Raw genomic sequence first — 5,576 nt, 5'->3', positions numbered from 1 at the left:
ATTAATGTCCTACATCATGCCACTAAAAACCTTGCCCCATGGTGCCATTGCATTTTTAATAATTTATGTTCCACTAACTTTCCAGTTATTTTCCAGCAAGTAGCCAATTGTATAGGCTCTCAGATTGGATATCTTCATCTTATTTATAAGATGATGACAGGCCTATTTAATGACTTGATAAAGTACAGATAAGTTTTCTCCACTTCTTTCAAATGCTCACCTAGCAAGTAGATCAAACTTAGAAAATAAATCAGTTTTATTTACTTTGTTCTTAGTCATCACATAATGCCTCCTTTCCTGTGTGCCCCCAAATCTTAAAGCAAACAAACAATAGGAAATTTTGTCAGCTCTACCTTCAACTTCATTACTAATTCACCCTTTTCTCACCATGTGCATCACTGTTACCCTGGCCTGAACAATTTTTATCTCTTACTTGGAGTACTACAGAAGCTACCTAACTTATCTCCATACTTTTATTTTGCTCTCTTAATACAGATATCAAAATTATCATTTCAAAAAGTTAATCCATTTCTTTACTTAAAGTTCTCTAATGTCATAGAATAAAATTCCAAGCCCTAACTATGACCTACATGTTCCCATACAGCCTGGTCCCTAACTCCCTAATCTGACATCATCTCCTACTGTAGCCCTCACTCACTCCACTCTAGCCACCATGGCTTTCTTAACGTTCTCCACACATACCAAGTTTACTCCTACCTTAGGGCCTTTGTATACAGTCTTCCTTCATGGATAATCCTTCTCCAAGATTTTCACATGATTGATAACTTCTCATCATTCAGTTCTGCTCAAATGTCATTCGTTGCCTCATAGATCTTCCCAGATTATCCTACTAGCTCCTCCCCTCAGTAGTACTCAATATTGTCTTACTCTGATTTATTATTATCATAGAGTTTAACATCCTCTGAGTTTATATGTTTAAATAATGTACTTGTTTCTCATAAGTTTTCCTACTATGTGATATTCATGAGAACAGGGTCCATGTCCATTTTATAGCACCATATCCCTAATGCCTATAATGCTGCCTAGCATATAACAAATGTTCAAGAAATATTTGCTAAAAGAATGAGTGAATAAAATAAGCCAATGACTGTAGTAACTCATAGTAGGAATAAAAATGTTTATAAATTAAAAAAATGTTTAAACTATAGGGATATTAATTCCATTGCATCCTCTTTCTTACAGGCTAAAACTACATTTTTGCTTTGTTCCATGACTCTGGGGCATCTCTTTTAATAAATGCAAATATTTCTCAGATCCCAAAGAATGTACTCTATTGTGCTTTCATATCATAATCTTCTCTCCCTTCTGCACCTCTATCATATTTGTCTAGAAACTTTTGAGTAGCAAGGTAAGTAAATGACTATAGTTACCAGCCTTGGGACACTCAGTTATCTCATTATGCAAATGAAGTATGCTAATATTCAGAGTACGCCACATCACTTCCTATTTTAAAGCCATATACCACCGTATGATGAAATAAATAATAGTTCTCAAATGATATTAGTAACCAGAAAAAATCCATGAAAAATATATAGAGAAAAGATGTTTAAATAGCATATTACTAACTCATTTGATCCAAATAGTTCTTATCAGAACCACTAAATATTATATGACTTTGCCTGAATACGTAGTTCATTTTAATCACAGAATAATGTGGCAATTGTGGAACAAGATTTATACCTTGCTTTTCATGTCTTTTAATATTAATTGTTGTAAGTATAGGTGCAGCAGTGTAGCAAAGCTTAATTGCAATATTAATATTTTAATAAAAATTATAATTAGCCAATTTGCATTAGGTAAAAATAAAAAATCATTAAGCTTTTCCTTCAAATAAAGTTGTCTCCATTCTTTACACTATTCTGGCTTATTAATACATGTCTTATTTCCTTTGGGGAATACTTACAATCATGCAAATAAAGTAGTTTCAGTCAGACCTGGTCTTCTGAGTGGTCTCAGGGTGTATTGAGAGGAAAAAAAATTAACCAAGAGTCAGAATGCTTGGTTTCAATGTCTAGACCTGCCACTGCCTTAATATGCAACATTTTACAGACTGCTGTAACTCTTGGATTCTGATTACTTGTCTCTAAAATGGAGTTACTAATACCTACCTTCTTTCCCTCATAAGGTATCTATTTAAATAAAAAGAGTAATAAATATATTTTATTAACTTTGCTTTACCAGCAAATGTGTATGACTGAAATTTTCTTTGAAGGAGCAATTTACAGTTACATAATGACATATAATACTTCCTTGATACCATTAACTGTCTTCTACTGTTTAAGAAATAAAAATTTAATATGCATGAAGGACATTATGAACCATAGTCAATTATCAGCTGTATATCTTCATAATATTTAATGTCACCATTTACTGATATGCTATTTATTCATCAAATATTCATTGTACAACATTCAGTTAGTCATAGCAGACTGAGTTCTTGTGTTTGTTTCCACTCCTTGAAATTTCACTAAAATTATGGTACACACAAATGGAAATAGTACAGATTCACAAAGACAAAGAACACGGTAAAGGAGACAACAGATAAAGATGTCACTATATTTTTTAAAGATTGATAGCAAAGTGGTTAGTGATTTAGTGAAGATCAGGGAACTGAAATTGAAATGTCTCCAGACAAGAAAGAGCAGCAGCAAGAAGTAAGTCAATCTGACTGCAGAACCCAGAGAAGCTCAGATTTAGTGGCAACAGCTACGGCAGAAGGTGATATAAGGAACAGGGCTGAAAGTAGGAGAATTGCATGAAATTTTGTATACAACAAAGTCAAACTCCTCACACATCCTGTTCTTCTCTTCAACTTACACACCCTTCCCTCGGACAGGATCACTACAGATATTGACTTCGGGGTACCCTTTAAATAAAGAGCAAAGTTCACATATGATCATCCTAGAATAAAATACACCATTCAGCAAAACTTGGCCATGCCACAGAGCTCCCAATCCATGTTTTAATAATTATTTTAAGTATAAAATTAAAGTATCTCACATAAAAGTGACAAAGAAAAGGACTTCAAAACAAAACATTTCAAAGGTAAACAAAGCAAGCTATTAATATTATTCTCAGAGAAACAGGAGAAGATATTTTATAAATCATTCATGAAACTAGAACTCTTAGGAATGTATTTCCATGTATGTCAATTTGTGTGTATGTGTGTGTGTCTGTGTGTATGTGTGTATAAATTGAAAATTTCTTCAAAATATAAGACAATAAAATTCAACTTTTTTGCCAAAAAGTACAATAAAAATATAAGCCTGGGTAAAAAGAGAGAAAAGATAAGAAAATTAAAGGATGAATTTGTGAGCCACAATATCTTCCTAATAAGACTAGAGAGGTGAAAAAAAACAAACAGGGAGTGGAAATTGTCAAATGTATAATTGAGAATATTTCCTAGAACTGAAGGGCTTGCATTTTCAGATTGAAAGCAGCAAATGCAAAAGGCTTACAGATAGGCACATTGAGGAATTTTAGATCACTACTTCTATTGGTTTCCTATTTTAATTGTAACAAAGTTTCACAAATTGATGGCTTAAAACGACAAAAACTATTCTCTGGCGTGAAGAAATTGCAATCAGTTACACTGGGCTAAGTTCAAGATATTGGCAGGACTTGTTCCTTCTGGAGTCTCTCAGAGGAAATTTGTTTCTATAGCTTTTCTAGCTTCTGGATGCTGATTGCACTCCTTTGCTCATGACCCTTTTCTTCCTTAACTCTAACTTCTTGCTTCTATAGTCACACCTCCTATTTCTGTAGTAAAATCTCTTTGACTGGGGGTGGCAGCTCACAACTGGAATCCCAGCGCTTTGAGAGGCCAAGGTGGGTGAATCACTTGGGGCCAGGAGTTCAAGATCATCAAGACAAGCCTGGACAAAATAGTAAGACCTCCATCTCTACAAAAAAGAATTTTTTAAAAAATTAAGCTAAATTAAACAAAAAAAAATCCCTTTAATTCCCTCTAAGAATTCTTGTAATTATATTTGACCCTCCTAGATAATCAAGAATAATATTCCAATCTCGATATTCTTAATTAAATCACATTTGCTGCTCCCTGTTACCATGTATTTAATATGATAACAGTTACATGGTCCAGGAATTAGGATGTAGGTATCTTTTAGAGAGCTTTATTCAGCCTACCACACAGCCATAATGAAAAATATTTTTTAAAGTCTTCTAAGGATGGCCTAGATGGTCAGAAAATGTAATAAGAACCAGAAATCTGAATATCAGAACTCGCACCTACTCTACTGAAAGCTAGAAGTGGGAAGAAAGACTCTGAAGTAGAATTTCATGCTCAGTCAACCTATAAATTAAGCGATTTTCAGAGGTACAATAAATTAAGAGATTTTTAGAGCTGTGAAATCTCTAGAAATTCACCTTCCCTACTTCCACTGAGCATATGGCTTAACCCCAACAAGATAATAAACTAGGCAATAGGAATACATGAGATCTAGGAAAGAGGCCATCCAATCTAAGTATAAGATGAGAGAAGTCCCAGGTGGTGGTGAAGGGAAGTGTCAGAATGACGGTTTTGTTGCAGGTTTATAGAGCAACTAATACAGATTGAAGCCCAAGAGATGGTAAGATTGAGTTATGAAGAAGAATTTCTAAAATGTAGAAAAGAGGAACTGATAGAGTGGCAAACATTATTCAAGAATTTGAATACAATTTTGAGTGGAATGTTACAGAAATGTGTGTGTGATTTTGGAAAATTAGTTAAAGGTATATAGAAAACTAAGCTAGTAAAAAACAATCAGGCATATTCTATATCAGACAACACAAAATACTACATGAAAAGGAATAAAATAATTGTGCACTTCATAGTTCAGCAATGAGTAATATTTACATTGTAAAAATGTAATAATTAACTGCTACTTTAATGAAAAATTTTGACATAAGTATTTTGGGAAGATAAAGGTAAGGAGTGGAAGTTGTAACAAAGAATTGTACAGATTATGCCAATAATTGAACCTTTGTAAATGGATGGTAAGAATGTAAAGCAGTATGGTCACTAGAGAAAAAGTGCAGAACTTTTTAAATTTTAATAATAGAACTCTCATACCATCTAGCAATCCAGAAAGATTAGTTTGTCTAAGAGATGTCTGCACATTCTGAAATATTCATTGCAGCACTACTCAAAATGGTGAAGAAATGAAATCAACCTAAGTGTCTATCAACAGAAGAATGGATAAAGAACATGTGGTACATATACACAATTGAATACTATTAAGCCTTACAAAACAAGAAAACTCTGTCATTTGTGACAAAATAAATGAAATTCGAGAATATTATGCTAAATGAAATAAGCCAGGCACAGAGACACAATTACCACATGATCTTACTTATATGTAGAATCTAAAAACCAGTAGAAGCAGAGAATATAATGCTGGTTACAGAGGCTGGGGAGTGGGGAGAATGGGACATATTGGTCAAAAAAGGTGCAAAGTCTCAGTTAGGCCTAAGGAATTAAGGCTTTTAGGATCTATTACATAATGTGATAAATATAGCTCATAATAGCGTATTGTGCATTTCAAGCTTTTTTTTTT

The sequence above is a fragment of the Cebus imitator genome, unplaced genomic scaffold (genome assembly GCF_001604975.1).
Source record: "Cebus imitator isolate Cc_AM_T3 unplaced genomic scaffold, Cebus_imitator-1.0 Scaffold504, whole genome shotgun sequence".
Classification (NCBI taxonomy): domain Eukaryota; kingdom Metazoa; phylum Chordata; class Mammalia; order Primates; family Cebidae; genus Cebus; species Cebus imitator.
The sequence above is the reverse complement of the archived record's forward strand: the minus strand, read 5'-3'. Positions refer to the sequence as shown.